Raw genomic sequence first — 18760 nt, forward strand, 5'->3', positions numbered from 1 at the left:
AAATCCCCATACTAGATCCCTATATAGCTTCCAAAATCTCAATCTCACAACAGCACTATTTTGTTGGTATGAAATCCAAGGTAAAGAATGATGTTGCAACTTCCTCAAAGTCACAGTGCTAAATAACTTCAGAGCTAGGATTCAAACTTAGGTTTTTTTATTTGTTTTTGCTTTGTTTCATTTTTTTTGAGACAGAGTCTTGCTGTGTTGCCCAGGCTGCAGTGAAGTGGCACAACCTTGGCTCACTGCAACCTCTGCCTCCCCGGCTCAAGTGCTTTCTCTTGCCTCAGCCTCCTGAGTAGCTAGGATTACAGGTGTGCACCACCACAACTGGCTAATTTATTTTTTTGTACTTTTAGTAGAGACGGGTTCACCATGTTAGCCAGGCTGGTCTTGAACTCCTTGCCTCCAGTGATCCACCCACCTCAGCCTCCAAAAGTGCTGGCATTACAGGCGGGAGCCACCACACCTGACAGGTCTTCTGATACCTCTATTGCTAATGCTCCTAAACTGCACAGCAGTTCTGTGCACTAGTCACATTTAAACCATCTGCAAATGCTCTACAGTAAATACACCTGTCAAGAAAAAAACAGAGGCAACCGAAACAAACACTCTCCTTTTTTGTCTCTTAAATGGAGACAAAAAAAAATAGGAACCAGAGAAAGCAATTATTCCCATAGCATATTTAAACCAGGTAAATATTTTTGCTTGCCATCTTGCAATTTGAAAGTTGGAAATGGCTTATGGTGAGTTAAAGAGTTTGGAATGTGGGCCTATCTAGGAAGATAGCAAAGTCATTAAAAGCAAAGTTTCTGAGGTCAGGCACCTCAGTTTATCTTCTAGCTTTGTTGTTTATGATCTAGGTGGCTTTAGGCAGTTTGCTTAACCTCCTGTGTCTCAGTCGCTTCCCAGATATACACTCGAGAGTTGAAAAATAACATTCCTAATATAATTCCTGTTCCTTCATCTCACCATGCCACCTATAGACTATTTTTTAAATGCCTATGGACTATTTTTTAAATGCCTACTGTGAAGATTTTTGTGCATTGCACAACTTTATTGCATTTTGTGTTAAATGTTTTTCTTATATAATTTTAAAATTATCACAATAGTTGTTGTGACATGATTTGGTACTTCTTTAATTTTTAATAAAAGCCTAATAAACGAAAATGGCTTGAACTTCCAGGTCTTGGAAGGTCCTGATTTAAACTCATGGATGCTTAATTTATCTGTCATATGATCTATTAATGGCTATCATATAGTATTTTTTGGTGAAGATTAAAGAAAATAGGATGTGAGGACCAGAACAATGTCCGGCATGTAGTGGGCTCTCAATAAATCACTTCTGTTATTTTTCAGAAAGAAATAATTGTTTTTTTAAGCTTTATCACTGGTCCTCTGATTAGCCAGCATACCCCCAAAGTTCAGGAAAGATATGGAAAGTGAAAATTTTATAACTTCTGGAAACCTCCTCCTTGTCCAGGACCTTCCTCTGGGTAAAACAGAGGAAGATTTGTTTTCATGAACCTTTCTTTCTCTTTAACATTTAGAGATCATGGGCAGAGAAGCCTTAGAAGACAGAAATTTAATTCAAAGACTAAATGCATAGGAATGGAATATTGTAGTAGGTGATATATTGCTACAAAACCTAACTTTGAAATGTCATTGTCAACTTAAAAAGAAGTCAGGAAAAGCTGAGGAATGGTTACTACTGTCTTTTCTATCACAGGGCATCCCCCCTCATTTTATACATGTATTTTTTTGTGAAAGTTAATCAACACAAATGTAAAAACTAAAATAAGTCAAGGCTCTAAGAAGCACAGATAGGAACATTTCAAACAAAGTATACCTGACTAATAGTCACCCAGCCTGTTGGCCTTTCCTACAAAGGAATTTTTTAGGAGCATTGTGTAGCGCTGTCTGCAATGAACAAGATGGCATATCATAAGGGCGTATCAGGCATTTGACAAAACTTGTGCTGGGGCTCCAACTATGCTGGATACAGAATTCTCTCTGTTATCCAGGTCTTTATTTCCCACTTGCAGGACCATGTGCAGCCAACTCCCTATACCCCCTGAGGGCTTCATCCTTCCTCTGATCATACATGGCGTCCCTTTGGCCTTTTGTCATTTTCAATTATTGTGAACCTAGGAAGGTGGAAACTAATTTTAATATCTGCTGTAATAAAATGTAACAAGAAATATAAATGTATTAATGTCAAAAAAATCAGTGATTAAAGCCAATTTATTTTCCTTGGCTGACATTTTCCTGCAAGGATTTCTCTGCTGCTCCTGCCTATAGAAGAATTTTAGTTTCCTTTCAAACATTCTACTGGTGCCAAGTTAAGAAGTTACCTGAGGCCGGGCGCGGTGGCTCACGCTTGTAATCCCAGCACTTTGGGAGGCCGAGGCGGGCGGATCACGAGGTCAGGAGATCGAGACCACGGTGAAACCCCGTCTCTACTAAAAAATACAAAAAATTAGCCGGGCGCGGTGGCGGGCGCCTGTAGTCCCAGCTACTCGGAGAGGCTGAGGCAGGAGAATGGCGTGAACCCGGGAGGCGGAGCTTGCAGTGAGCCGAGATGGCGCCACTGCACTCCAGCCTGGGCGACAGAGCGAGACTCTGTCTCAAAAAAAAAAAAAAAAAAAAAAAAAAAAAAAAAAAAAAGAAGTTACCTGAAAGAGAATGCAGAAAAATCAAGTTGAAATGTCTCAGCTTTGTTCCTTTTTAAAAGATGAAAACATAATGCATGACTTAGGTAACACTGCTTCTCTGATTCGGTGGGACAGCTTGATGAGAAGATATATGATACTTTGTACATAACCATTGTTTTTTTGTCATCAATAAGTTGAATCTTGACTTCATTAGAGCCTATCCAAATGCATCATTGCAACGGATCATCTCCCCACATTACTGTATCCATTATGTGTAGAGCAAGTTCATCCAATTTCCCCAACAGTTTATGAGAGAAAAGAACAAATTAAAAAGGCCTACTCTCTTACATATCAGGATGATTTATGCCAGTGTGTGAGCACACGTATTTATATTTTCTCTGGCCCTCCTATTTGCTTAATATATGAGGGAGGAAAGTTAATATTCTTCCGAAAAACTCTGTTCTGGTCTCTACTGATTTGAATATAAAGTTCAAAAGGAGATGATATCTTATAAAGACTCTAAGCTTACTGCATTAAATTAACAATACTAATCTCTGTGTTTCACATGGTACTTATGCAGAGCAGCTTTATAGACATTAAATGAAAACAATGCCAAAGCTGTCTTTTATATGAAAAGCAAGAATAGAAACTTCTCTACATGTCCCTTCAAGTCTTTTTAAAAGATATGCTTCAGCTAGTGGCGGTGAATAAAGGGGAGGAAAGAGAGCCACACTGAATGGGTTCTTCTCCTGCTTACCTTTCTTCAACTTCAGACCTTTCTAAATCCCACTGACCTGGAGGGAATAAACAGGGAAGAAAGAAGCATGGCAAGAAGTAGAAGGAGAAATAGACAACCATTCAAAAATGTTTTAAAAAATCATCAATCACCTATCTCAGGAACTCTGGGAAGGAAACCAGACAACTGTAACATTAGAAAATCTAGTTATACTCCCCTTCCAGACACACCCCATGGAGAAACTTGAAGAGGAAAGAGACGAAGCCAACCTCAGCCTCAAACAATTTTGCACATGGCATAAGAAGATGGTAGGACATGAAAGGGGAAAGCTGCAGGAAGATCTCATAATTCTATAGACCTTAGGAAAATTCCGGCTCATCTCACATTAGTTTTCCAACTCTCCTTTTCCCATTTGTCTATGGAGACAGGACATTTGAGTAGTCCCAACCACCTCTATTCTTGATTTCACATGTCCATTAATTCAAAAATCATCTACTGAAAATCTCTCACATGCTCTGCTAGGATTAATAAAGACATCACATGTAAACAATGTCACTGCTAAGCTTATTGGGCTCAAGGTCTCACAAGGTATGTGAGAGAGGATGTTGGAGACAGAGCCAGGAATAGAAAGCTGTAACAGTGGTATGATATAAGTATGCATCAGGTGCTGTGAGATTCCACTCAAAGAGTTTGTCCAGACATGATTTTTTTGGTAATAAAATTTCAAGTCTGTGATGATTGCCTAGCTGCACAGATAAGTCTTTTTCCAGAATAAAAAATAAGCCAACAATGACCACTTCCTTATTCCACAAATTGTTAGTCTCCATAGTGAGGTATGGAACAAGGTCTGGAAGGAAAATATTATGAAGAATTCTGAATAATGCTTCTACTTACTTATTTTTGGGAGAATTAAGCTAAAGCTTAATGAATTGTATTGAATGCCACTGAAGCACAGTGGAAATTGATGGAAGAAAAGGAAGTTCTATGGTGGCACAGGCGGTGCAGCAAGCTGCCCATCATTGTACAGAAGTTCACCTTCAGTACTCTGCAGCATCTTCTAGTTTGTGTGTACCTTGGTTAACTTGATAGATAGATCACACTACTTAGCATAGCATCTCACTCCAATCAATGCCCATCAATAATAGACTGGATGAAGAAAATGAGGTACATATATACCATGAAATAACCATGCAGCCATAAAAAGGAATGAGATCATGTCCTTTGCAGGGACATGGATGAAGTTGGAAGCCATTATCCTCAGCAAACAAACACAGGAACAGAAAACCAAACACCACATGTTCTCACTCATAAGCGGGAGTTGAACAATGAGAACACATGGACACAGAGAGGGGAACATCACACCAGGGCCTGTTGGGTGGTGGGGGGTGAGGAGAGGGAACTTAGAGGATGGGTCAATAGGTCCAGCAAACCACCATGGCACAGGTATAGCTATGTAACAAACCTACCCATTCTGCACATTATCCCGTTTTTTTTTAGAAGAAAAAAAAACTGCTGTATTAAGGCATAGATGAGAGGGAAACTGCATGTCATCATTTAGTAAGCACAAGGTATGATGTGCTTCTTACATTTTTATGAAGATATTTATGTGAAAATTTTTCAATCATTAAAAGCAGGTATAAAACTGAAATTAGAACTAAGTTCTGAATTGACATGTATCAATAACCCAAAGTACAAATCAAGATTTTCAAAAATAATTAAGTACATATAATCACACTGCCCTCACTAAAATTATTACAAATATTCTATTATTATATACAATAAGATAACAATATGCAATATATACAATTCTAACATGTTAATGAGAGCTAAAACTTTCTTTGATAATTCACAAAAGTGTTCAAATATTTAATTTTTTATCAACCTTAACATTTTATATTTCAGTTTTTCTATGTTTTGGACACAATATTTTAGCAGAGTAATACAATTTACTTATAATTTATAAATAAATAAACACAGTGAGAAATATGTACTCTCTATTTATATCTACATACAGTTGACCCTTAAACAATTTATATTTGAACTGCATGGGTCCACTTGTGGATTTTTTCAATAAAAGTTACACCAAATGTGCCTGCCTCTCCTGTCTCTCCTTCCAGCTCTTCCAGCTCTGCCACTTTGCCTAAAAATCAGCAAGACCACTTGCCTGCTTCTCCTCCTCCTTAGCCTACTCAATGTAAAGACAATCAAGAGGAATACTTTTATGATGATCCACTTTCACTTAATGCATAGTAGACATTTTCTCTTTCTTATGATTTTCCCCCACTCCATTCCTTCCTTCCTTCCAAGACAGGGTCACCTAGGCTGGAGTGCACTGTTGCAAACATAGCTTGCTGCAGCCTCGATCTCCCGAGCTCAGGCGATCCTCCTTCCCAGCCTCCTGTGTAGCTGGGACCACAGGTGTGTGCCAACGCACCTGGTTAATTCTTTTATATTTTGTAGAGACAGAGTCTCACTTTGTTGCCCAGGCTGTTTTCAAACTCCTGGGCTCAAACAATCCTCTGGCCTTGGCCTCCCAAAGTGCTGGGATTACAGGCATGAGCCACCGTGCCCAGCCACAATTTTCTTAATAACATTTTCTTTTATTTAGCTAATTTACTGTAAGAATACAATATATAATATATGTAACATACAAAATACATGTTAATCAGCTGAATATTTTATCAGTAAGCCTTCTGGCCAACAGCAGACAACCAGCAGTTAAGTTTGGGGGAGTCAAAAGTTTTATGTGGATTTTTGACTGCGCTGAGATGGGCACTCCTAAACCCACATTGTTTAGGAGTCAACTGTCTTTTTTAAATTTATAGGGCAGATAATGCAAAGTATGATGACCCCTATCATTAAAGAAGAAACTGAGGCACAAAGATGCCCACTCTAATAATCTTATACCATTTTCTTTTTACTCCATTACCAATTACCATAATCTTACCACTATTTGTTTGCTATGCAAGAACTTTTTTTTTTTATTTTTTATTATTATACTTTAGGTTTTAGGGTACACGTGCACAATGTGCAGGTTTGTTACATATATATCCACGTACCATGTTGATTTCCTGCACCCATTAACTCGTCATTTAGCATTAGGTATATCTTCTAACGCTGTCCCTCCCCCCTCCCCCACCCCACAACAGTCCCCGGAGTGTGATGTTCCCCTTGCTGTGTCCATGAGTTCTCATTGTTCAGTTCCCACCTATGAGTGAGAACATGCGGTGTTTGGTTTTTTGTCCTTGGGATAGTTTACTGAGAATGATGTTTTCCAGTTTCATCCATGCAAGAACTTTTCAGGAACATAAACACCAAGGCTGAAAGCATTTGGGGTGAAATGTACGTCCCCTCCTCCATTTGATATTACTGAAAAAGAATCTATTTGGGAGAAGATGGCAATTTTCAAAGTAAAATGGGTGAACTCTTAGCAATGATAAAAAGTATACCTATACCTTGGAAGACATAAAGATTTTTATGACAACCTTATTTTAAATAATTCTTGAGTTTACATTTTCTAATCTTCCATAAGCATATTTATCTATTCAGGAATATTTGTTAGTTTTTTATATAAAATACTCATAATTGATAAAATTCCGTTTTTTTAAATGGTAGAAAAATTAATTATCTTCACTTAAGATTTGCTACCAAATTGAAAAAGGCACATATCTGAAACAGGATGAGAAAGCAACACATCAAACATGTTTCCTAATGATGAAATAGAACATTGCTATTAAACTTAGAGAATAAAAACAATCGATCATACTCAACTTCAATTTTGTACTTTAACACCATCTGGTAAAATTACAGACAGAATCTAAAACTCATATGAGTAAACATTTTTTAAAAAATTAGTAACTTGTTATGTTTTCCACTGGTTTAATCATTCTTTTTTTTTTTTTTTTTTTGAGACGGAGTCTTGCTCTGTTGCCTCTTTTAATAAAATTGAAGTAAAATGGCTGCATAGTATTCCATGGTGTATATGTGCCACATTTTCTTAATCCAGTCTATCGTTGTTGGACATTTGGGTTGGTTCCAACTCTTTGCTATTGTGAATAGTGCCGCAATAAACATACGTGTGCATGTGTCTTTATAGCAGCATGATTTACAGTCCTTTGGTGAGTTCGTGTCCTTTGTAGGGACATGGATGAAACTGGAAAACATCATTCTCAGTAAACTATCGCAAGGACAAAAAACCAAACACCGCATGTTCTCACTCATAGGTGGGAATTGAACAATGAGAACTCATGGACACAGGAAGGGGAACATCACGCTCCGGGGACTGTTGTGGGGTGGGGAGAGGGGGGAGGGACAGCATTAGGAGATACACCTAATGCTAAATGACGAGTTAATGGGTGCAGGAAATCAACATGGCACATGGATACATATGTAACAAACCTGCACATTGTGCACATGTACCCTAAAACCCTAAAGTATAATAAAAAAAAAAAAAAAATTGAAGTAAAATGACTTAGTGTCGTTTTGTTTCTGCTGTGTTTCTACAGGTCATATTCAGAGTTGACTGAGCACCGTAAGTGTTCAGCCGACTTTGATTTTATTTTTATCGCATGCCTCATAAAACTGATTTAGAAACCTAAAAATGTGTCACTAAAATATTAAATTGTGAACAGTCAGAGCTTGAGTTTCCAAAATCTAACAAGAATGGCTGGCTATGAAGGCAAACAAACATTCTTCAAATGTAGCCAGCCACATTTTAAAAACTACTGGAGGGATCTTGAAGATTCAGAAGTGCATGATTGATACCATGCCAAATTTTCAGAACCAGTAGTCTGTTTTTGGAAGACTTCTCCTGCATGGATGCCTAGTAATATTCCCATCATAAAGTGGTTTAGCTCCATTTTAAAATTATAGGGGAGGCCTAGTACATTTAGAGAAAATTTCCATCCATTAGCATGTTTACAATTAATTTCTACACAGGCATCTTTCTTACATGATCTCTGCTTCACAGAATCTTCATCACATTTCAACTGTCATCAGAATCCAGTTTTTCTCTTGGCTATATACTTCATCATTTTCCTCTTGCTGTTAATGGGTCGATATGATTGATTGATGGACCCCTATTCTGAGAACATGTTACTCAGACTCAGGGGTATTAGGATGCTTTGAGCTGTATGTCACGGTAGCACCCGAAACCTATGTTGAAATGCCCACATTGGAGGACAACTAAATCCTAATGGCTTGCAAGAATAAATACTCATTTTAAATGACCAATGATTCCAAGGAAAAAAGTTAGATACCCACAAAATTGAATTCCTCTCCAGCAATGCCCCTTCACTTAAAGGTCTGGGTTCAAGCAAACGCATCCCACTAGAACCCAGTCCTGAACATTGAAGTAAATGAACAAATGCTCCTGGATGTATGAAGGCCCCAGCAGTAAAGCTGAGCACTTCATAGACTCTCTCTGAGAGCCTGATTGATGCTTACTTAACTTACCAAGGAGAGATTTTATGCTAAGATAGATCATATTTAAGATACTGGTTCTGACATGGACACAAGGAGGAGAACATCACACACCGGGGCCTGACGGGAGGTGGAGGGCTAGGGGAGGAATAGCATTAAAAGAAACACCTAATGTAGATGGTAGATGGTGGGTTGATGGGTGCAGCAAACCACCATGGCAATGTATACTTATGTAACAAACCTGCACATTCTGCACATGTGCCCCAGAACTTAAAATATAATAATTTAAAACAAAACAAAACAAAAAGATACTGGTTCTGTAACATATCTGCTGTGAGACCATGGGAAAATTTCCTGACTTCTGTCAATTTTGTTTTCCTTTTCTGTGATGGGATAAACATACCTATTCCTAGAATTGTTACAGGCTGGATCTGATATAATAACCTTCTGATAGTAATTTACTGATCACTTGAAACAAAGGTTCGTTGTATATTAAATATGTGTTTTTACATATTTTTCATTGGTTAAGCATATTTACTGGTAAGCATGTTTGTTTCCTTCTTTCTAGTTCAGATACCATGAAAGTATGATAAGATTCCTTCAGGAAGGCTCGGGTGACGATTGGGATGACCCCATGTTCCAGGTGTCCTTTATGTAACAAATTACTCTCAAAGTTAGCATATTAAAACAGCAAACATTGATCCCACAGTTCTTGTGGGTCAGGACCTTGCGAGTGGCTTAGCTTGGTGCTTCTGGCCCAGCATTGCTCATGAGTTTGCAGTCAAGGTATAGGCCAGAGCCACAGTCATCTGAAGGTCTGTCAGGCCTGGGAGATCTGCTGCCATGATGGCTCATGCACAAGACTGTTGGCGGGAGGCCTCACTTTCCTGCAGTGCAGGTTTCTCCAGAGGAAGACAGTGACATGGCTCTTGGCTTACCCAGAGTGAATGATCCAATAGAAAAAGAGAGAGAAAAAAAGCAACCAGAATAAATGCCGCAGCACTTTTTTAACCCTAAGCTAAGAAGTGACATAGCATCATGATTGGATAGCCTGGTGTGATGTGGAAGGAGAGTACAGGAAAGTGAATACCAGGAGGTGGGGATCCTTGCAAGCAACTAGCGTTTATATAACATCTCTCAAGTTATAAAGTGCTTTCCACAAATAAAACAACTCTAATGAAGCAAGAAGCCAGACAGTTGAGATTACCTGCCTACGGCCACAGTTATCAACAGCGTATACTCAAAATGACTCAAAAGTGTTATTTTCCATTATATTCTTTATATCTTCTTGGTTCTCTTAGTTAATCAGGATATACTGACTTCTACTTTGACACTAAGTAGCTTCATCTTGATTAAGTTCTAATAGCTAAAGTATTGATTTTCATTTAAAATAAAATACAGTTCTTAAATTTGATAGCAGAAAGTTAATTTAAATAAATTATAACAATGAGAATAAAATACTTTATTTTAGAACAGCATATTTAAAAAATAAACCCTCTATTAACATAATATTGGGCCTTATTCCAAATCCCACTTTCTAAAAATTTAATTTATACTTTTATGAAAATAAATATAAAAACCAGTGGAAATGAGGTGTTACTTGATTTTCTATCTGTAAAGATGCAATTATAACTTTTAATCAACTATACTGACGTACTATACAGACTTGAACTAGCTAGTGGTGGTGGGTAATGAACTATGCTCCTATGTTATTCCAAGTAAACAGCCAACTTTGAGCAATTTTTTTAAAAAAACAGCTGATTTCAGGATAAGTATTAAACAACAACACTTTACTTTATCATTTCTATATGACTGACTTGTAGTCAGTGTTACTGAAGAACTAAAGTTTAATTGTCAGTTAACTGACACATTATTGTACATGTTTCTATCTATGATTTAAAAAAATCCTAACTCATTTTAGATGCAAAGAAACCGGCACATAGTCTCATGCCTTGCAGGGAGTGTTTGAAAACAAAAATGAAGATAAACAATGTCTTATCAGAAGACTCAATCTTCTAAACACTTTAGCTTTAAAAATGTTAAAAACAGATTTAGAGAGGAGAATATTAATGACTTGTCAGCAGAGTTAAAGTGATACTTATAGCTCTTTGCTATATGTATTGAGTTTGTGTCTAGTCTAAATTTTTTCACAGAGTAATAACCAGAAACTTAGCCCTGATGAACATTGAACATGGAAGATCACAGATCAGGCAAGATTGTGATGTGTGTATGTGTGCACACACACCCATGTATATTTCTACCTAATACACAGGATCATTGGTGTGGACTTTCTCTACATCTAATTCAAATAAGCTTTTTGTAGGGTTAAACTGATCTCTATACCTCTTTGTGAAAGTAACTTTAAAGAGGTAATAGTGTATGGTGATTATCTGGGTAATTTAGCCCATAATGGCTATGAGTGGGTAATGTTCCTTAATTGTTTTGAATATTACATCTTGAAGTCAGCAGTGTTTTCACTTTTGCAAGTTATCTAAGAAAGTCTGAGATGCAGTATACTTAGTTGTTCCCAACTATAATCTCTCTCATTGTACCTTTGAGAAAGGAAGCTTAGATTGAGTGTCCTTACCCAATAAATCAAGAACTAGAACTTGTCCCCTTGTTCTTACTTTGGGAATTTTAATCCTATATCATACCACTTTCATCTCCAGATACAACAGCCTTGGCAGTACCTAGAGGAGTGTTTCCATACTCAGTCATCTGTGGATCCCATTCATGGTTGAACAGTACCTGTATTTTACCTAGTATTCTTGTGTGAGTTTTGCCACACCTGAGTAACCTTTGGATCAATATTTTAAAAATAAATTAGTTTTAGTGAAATAAATTTATTTTAAATCAAGTATTTAATTCTTATAAAATTACTGGTTTTCATAAACGGAAGATGCCCATAAAAATCTCTTGTAAACAAAATCTGGGTTTTTGTCTGCACTTCTATGCTTATTACAGCACTGTTTACAATAGCTAAGATTTGGAAGCAACCTAAGTGTCCATCAACAGATGAACGGATGAAGAAAATGTGGTACATATACACAGTGGAGTACTATCTAGCCATTGAAAACAATGAGATCCAGTCACTTGTAACAACAATAATGAAACAGATCATTATGTTAAGTGAAATAAGCAAGGCAGAGAAAGACAAATATTGCATGTTCTTATTTATTTGTGGGATCCACAAATCAAATCAATTGAACTCATGGATATAGAGAGTAGAAGAATGGTTACCAGAGGCTGGAAGGGAGAAGTTGTGGGGGAGGTGAGGATGATTAATGGGTACAAAAAATAATTAGAAAGAATGAATAAGACCTACTATTTGATAGCACAATAGAGTGATTATAGTCAATAATAACTTAATCATATATTTTTAAATAATTTAAAGAATGTAGCTGGATTGTTTATAACTCGAAGGATAAAAGTTTGAGGGGATGGACACCCCATTCTCCATGATGTGCTTATTTCACATTGCATGCCTGTATCAAAATATCTTATGTATCTTATAAATATATACACTTACTATGTACTCACCAATTTTTTTATTAAAAGAAAAGAAACACCATCAAAAAATAATCTGGGCATTTTCTAAAAATTTCGATTTACCACCTTGCCTTGCTGAAGGTTGAGTTTCATATGTTTTCTCTTATGAAAAGTAGAGAGTCACATGTTTTAGGGTGTTGATACGGACATATGTGTAGTAACTTGAGGATGTCCACTGAGGCTATCAAAAGCCTGAAAGAAAGCATGAAAGGGACTGCTTCCGTATTACATGATGCAACTACTTTTCAATGCCAAGTTTCAGTGTCATATAAAATCAGCTTACTTCTACCAACATATGTATCATATACCTGGAGGACTTGTGATCTAGACTCTAGCAGATAGAGAATGGGATTTTAGCCCAAGAACAGGATCCTAGCTTGAGCACGACCACTAAGCTGTTCAGTAAATCTGGTCTGACAACAATTATATACTGAGAAAACCATATGGAGCATCAAGAAACTCAATAAACTTGGTCTCCTTAGGTCTCAGGTTTCTCTGAAAAATGATGGGACTAGGGTGGAGCGTCACTGTGTCCCTTTCTAGAGTATGACTGCCTTCACCAGCTGTTTTCATTATCAACATTTCTGAAACTTTTACATTTTACTTCCCACAGTCAGTGAACTTTTAAAGCCCCAAAGGACTGCCACCTCACCTTTAACAAAGATAAATTAGAAAATATGAAATGAATGCTATCATCTTCCTAACATGATTACCTCATGTTAGTGACATTTCCAAAGTCAAATCATAATCTGGATAAGTTGTCTTCAAGTCTTGTCAAAAGATGACTCTTCCCTTGGAAATCCTAGTGAAGATACCCAATTGCCTCTCCATTCTTGTTAAAGAATGATTATTTTTAGACGAACAGGAGATCCTACTTTCCTCCCATTGCAGCAGAGATATTTCACACTTTTTCATCTAGTCCAAATTCAAAATGGTTATGCCTTATAGATTCTGTCACCAGAAATATACTCATTCAAGGAACTTTGTACTCTGTCATATGTGAATAAATCAGCTTCATGTTCCAGGTCTATTTTATGCTATGTAACTGTTTTGTAGACAATATTAATGAGATTTTAGTCTATTCTGCTATTCCTATATTGGAGTGTTTTGTGTTTTGACTTACTTATCATAGCTTGTATTTACAAAGATGGGACTCAATAAAGTTGGAAAATATATGTTATGAAGCAAATTTGTATAACTGGACATAACCCATGAAATACTGAGTATGTCTTTAAATATATCAGATAAGATTATATAATTAATACTGCAAACACATTTTATAAAATAAAGGTTTTTTTAAGGAAAGAGCAAAAATATCTCTGAGAGTCATAACTGAGATTAATTGTCTTTTTCATCCATCAATCTTCTAAAGTATATGTTCCAGAAAAAAAAAATGGTGCACTAAATCTTAGCAAAGATAACGGATTTCTACAGAAGTACTTTAAGATCGGAGATACAGATTATGAAAGTAGTCCATTAAAAAAACAGAAATGCCAAGTTAGACATTTTGGCTTTTACAAATAAATGTGAATTACATAAGTCAAAAATCCAGATTCTGAGTCCCTCAGACCATTTAGGGATTACTGACAGTCTTCTTTTGAGTTTTTATTTTCAATATTACACATCCAAAGGCTTAACTTGTAAAAGGCATCTGGCCTGATTCACTTGAAGAATTCTATTTTAATTCAAAGGGTATATAATTAGAATACTAGTATTCTAGCACTTCAAGATATTTTTAAAGTTGTTTGAAAACTGCTATATTATCACAGAAGGTTCCTCACTGGCACAGAAAATGGAAAAGTTGCTCAATGTGTTCAGGATGCTCTTGAAGTTACCTTTTTGTTGCCTTCCTCTCTTCATTTCCAGGCCATCAGTACCTCGAATTTACCATCACTGCCAGTTCCCTGCAGCCATCTGCTGCCAGTAGGGTTTCCTAAAGCACTGCTGCAATGGTGGAGCCTCTCCACTCAAAGGCCTGTAGGGCATCCTTTTCCACTGGTATGCATGCCAATGTCACGACCCCTCCCCAATCCATATTTCCAATCATTTCTTTCATTCTGCCATATCAGCCATGCTTTCTAACTCCCGCTACAGCCTCCACTGTTACCACCCTAGTCACAGCCACCACTCTTCCCACTGTTTGTATTCTTTTTTTTTTTTTTTTTTTGAGATGGAGTCTCACTCTGTCACCCAGGCTGGAGTGCAGCTGCATGATGTCGGCTCACTGCAACCTCCTCCTCCTGAGTTCAAGTGATTCTTGTGTCTCAGCTTCCCAAGAAGCTGGGACTACAGCCATGAGTCACCAGGCCCAGCTAATTATTTTGTATTTTTAGTAGAGACGCAGTTTCACCATGTTGACCAGCCTGGTCTTGAACTCCTGACCTCAGGTGACCTGCCTGCCTCGGCCTCCCAAAGTGCTGGGACTACAGGCGTGAGCCACTGCGCCTGGCCCCACTGTTTCTATTCTTGACCCTCCATAGTATGGGCCAGAGAACTTACTCTGTGAAGAGTCAGATGGTAAGTATTGCAGGCTTTGTGAGTCAAACAGTTTCTGTTACAACTACTCAACACTACCATTATAATGCAAAAGGAGCCATAGGCAATATCTACATGAATGAGCATGGCCATGTTTCATGCAAACTTTATCACTGGACATTACATTTCAGTTTTATATAATTTCCAAGTGTCATAAAATCTTCTTTTGATTTTTTTTTTTTTTTTTGGTTTCCATCATTTAACAATGCAGAGGCAATTCTTAGTTAATGGACCATGCAAAAAAACAGCCAATAGACTGGATTTAGCCCACAGCCAGTAGTTTGCTGACCTCTGCTCTACAACTTAATTGTAACTGCTCTGTTTAGAATCCTGCGGTGGTTCCCCATTCCACTCACAACATGTGCTTAGGTCCTCACCATGGCCTAAAAGGCCTCATATAATCTGGTTTCCCTTTGCCTTTCTTCTGTCTTCTCCATTTACTCCCTGGTTTTCCTGTTTCAGCAAACTGACCTGCTTTCTGCTTCTCAAACACATGAAACACAGCCTGCCTTGTGACTTCTGCACTGGCTGGTCTGTCTGCCTGAAATTTGTGTTCCCAGATATTTCTATGTTTCTCTTGCTTGCTTCAAGATTTTGACCAAATGCCATTCCCTGATAGTCTATCTTGACCACTCTATTTAAATTGTAACCACACTGTTATGGACTGAATTGTGCCTCCCCATCCCAAACTTGTTTGTTGAAGTCCTAACCCCCAGTACCTCAGAACGTGACTGTACTTGGAGATAAGATCTTTAAAACAGTTAAAATGAGGCCTCTACGGTGGGCCCTAATCCAATCTGACCAATTTCCTTCTAAGAAGAGAAAATTTAGACACACAGGGAGATACCAGGAGCACACACATGCACACGGCATAGATGGCATGAAGACACAGTGACAAGGTGGTCATCTGCAAGCCAAGGAGAAAGGCCTCAGAAAAAAAATCCAACCTGCTCATACCCTGACTTTGGACTTCTAGCCTCAATTGCTGTGAGAAAACAAATTTCTGTTATTTAGGCTATGTAGTCTGTGATATTTTATAGTGACGGCCCTGTTAAACAAATGCATACTCTAACCTCCACAGACTTCCCAAACCAACTTATCCTATTGTACATTTACCCAGAGTATTTATCACCTACTGACATGCATTTTAATTTACTGGCTTAGTATGTGTATTTTCTGACTCCCCACTACATGAGGCTAAGATCTTTTGTTTATGGATGTATCCAAAGTTTGCAGAAGAGGACCTAGCAAAGGACAGGTACTTAATGAATACCTGCTGGATAAATGAATCCTAGCAATGCATTCATCTCTTATATCCCCTGCCTTTGTTTCTTGGCTCTTCCTGAGAAGTCCAATCCCCAACTCCACACCCATGGCCAGTGAAACCCACCTCAAACATGAACAATGCTAAGAATGTATCTCTTGCCACCAACACTCTGTGCTCTTTCTCTTTGGAGTCTAGTAATACACTATCTGTAGTTCTCTTGTGGCGCTTAATACATTCAAGCCTGTATTGAATTTTCTATATATATGCATATCTCAGAGATATTGCAGGTTCCATTAGAGAACACAGCAATAAAGTGAATATCACATTAAAGTGAGTCATACAAATTTCTTGGCTTCCCAGTGCACGTAAAAGTTTTCTTTACACTGTACTGTAGTCTATGAAGTGTGTTATTGCATTATATCTAAAAAATGTACATACCTTAAATTAAAATACTCTATTGCTAAAAAATGCTAACTATCATCTGAGCCTTCAGTGAGAAGTAATTTTTCGCTCATGGAGGGTCTTGCCTCTATGTTGACAAATGCTGACTGATCAGGATGGTGGCTGCTGAAGGTTGAGGTGTCTAGTGTAATTCTTAAATAAGACAACAATGAAGTTTGTCATATTGATTGACTCTTTCTTTCATCAAGGATTTAACTGAAGCATCTGATGCTGTTTGATAGCATTTTACCCACAAGATAACTTTTCTCAAAATTAAAGTCAATCCTCTCAAACACTACTGCTGTTTATTGACTAAGTTTACATAACAGTCTAAATTCTTTGTTGTCATTCCAGCATTGTTCACAGCATCTTCATGAGGAGTAGACTCCATCTCAAGAAACCACTTTCTTTACTCACCCATAAGAAGCAACTCTTCATCTATTTACGTTTGTTTTTTAGATGGCAGCAATTCAGTCACATCTCCATGATCCATTTCTAATCCTCGTTTTCTTGCTATTTCCATCACATCTGCAGCAACTTCCTCCACTGAAGTCTTGAACCTCTCAAAGTCATCCATGAATGTTAGAATGAACTTTTTCCAAATGTTGATATTTTGACTTCCTGTCATGAATCATGAATGTTCTTAATGGCATCTAGAATGGTGAAACATTTCCAGAAGGTTTTCAATTTACTTTTCCCAGATCATCAGAGGAATCACTATCTATGACAGTTATAGCCTTATGAAAAGTGTTTCTTCAGTAATAAGACTTGGATGTCAAAATTACTGTTTGATCCATGGGCTGCAGAATGGATGTTGTGTTAGCAGGCATGAAAATAACATTAATCTCTTTGTCTGTCTCCATCAGAGCTCTTGAATGACTAGGCGCATTGTCAATGAGCAGCAACATTTTGAAAGTAATCATTTTTTCTAAGCAGTAGGTGTCAATACTGGGCTTAAAATATACAGTAAACCATGCTATAAACAGACGTGATGTTATCCAGGTTTGGTTGTTCCATTACTGAGCAGAGACAGAGTAGATTTAGCATAATTATTAAGGGCCCTGGGATTTTTACAATGATAAAGAAGCATTTGCTGCAACTTAAAAGTCATAAGCTGCATTAGCCCCTAAAAAGAGAGTCAGTCTCCCCTTTGAAGCTTTGAAGCCAGGCATTGAATTCTTCTCTCTAGTTATAAACGTCCTAGATGGCATCTTCTTCCAATACAAGTCTTTTCTTTATTTTTATTTTTGGATACAGGGTCTTACTTTGTCACCCAGGTGGGGTGCAGTGGCATGATCATAGCTCACTGCAGCCTTGATCTCCCGAGCTCATGCAACCCTCCCACCTCAGCCTCCTAAGGAGCTGGGACTACGTACAGTCTCGAGTAGCTGGGACAATGTGCATGCACCACCATGCCAGACTAATTTAAAATTTTTTTAAAAAAAGACAAGGTCTCACTATGTTGATCAGGCTGGTCTCAAACTCCTGGGCTCAAGTAATTCTCCTGCCTTGGCCTCCCAAAGTGTTGGGATTACAGGCATGAGCCACCGTACCCAGCCAGGGGCTTCTTCATCTACACTGAAAATTTGGTTTTCAGAGGAACAACATTTATCAATGGTCTTAGCTGGATCTTCTGAATAAGCTGCTGCAGCTTCTACATCAGCACTTGTTCTTTAACCTTGCACTTTTGCGGTATGGATATGGCTTCTTCATGAACCAGCCTCTGCTAGCTTCAAACTTTCTTCTTCAGCTTCCCTATCTCTCTCAGCATTCATAGAATTGAAGAGAGTTAGAGCCTGTATTAGACCCTTCTTGCATTGCTGTAAAGAAATACCTGAGACTAGATAAATTACAAAGAAAAAAGGTTTCATTGGCTCATGGTTCTGCAGGCTGTACAGGAAGCATAGCAGCATCTGTTTCTGGGGAGGCCTCAGAAAGCTTCCACTCATGGCAGAAGGCAAAGTGGGAGCAGACACATGACAGAGCAAAAGCAGAAGTAAGACAGAGTGAGTGAGGGGGACGCCACACTTTTTTTTTTTTTTTTTTTTTTGGAGACAGAGCCTCACTCTTTGACCCAGGCTGAAGTGTAGTGGTACGATCTTGGCTCACCACAACCTCTGCCTCTTGGGTTCAAGTGATTCACCTACCTCAGCTTAC

The 18760-nt window shown here is 37.9% G+C and overlaps 1 protein-coding gene and 2 long non-coding RNA genes across 7 annotated transcripts in view; 1 reads left to right on the forward strand and 2 right to left on the reverse strand.

Moving 5' to 3' along the window:
- Nucleotides 1–18760, reverse strand: part of KCNIP4 (potassium voltage-gated channel interacting protein 4) — a 1214216-nt gene that overhangs the window by 921443 nt on the left and 274013 nt on the right. The window lies entirely within an intron of this gene.
- LOC134732726 (uncharacterized) overlaps nt 1–18760 on the forward strand; it is an 800561-nt gene that overhangs the window by 585985 nt on the left and 195816 nt on the right. The gene's annotated exons all lie outside the window — the stretch shown is intronic.
- On the reverse strand, nt 1065–3538 carry LOC134732725 (uncharacterized). Its single transcript, XR_010116205.1, has 2 exons — nt 2676–3538; nt 1065–2354 (listed from the first exon to the last, which is right to left on the reverse strand). It is a non-coding gene; the product is annotated as an uncharacterized lncRNA (long non-coding RNA).

The sequence above is a fragment of the Symphalangus syndactylus genome, chromosome 16, assembly GCF_028878055.3.
Source record: "Symphalangus syndactylus isolate Jambi chromosome 16, NHGRI_mSymSyn1-v2.1_pri, whole genome shotgun sequence".
Classification (NCBI taxonomy): Eukaryota; Metazoa; Chordata; class Mammalia; order Primates; family Hylobatidae; genus Symphalangus; species Symphalangus syndactylus.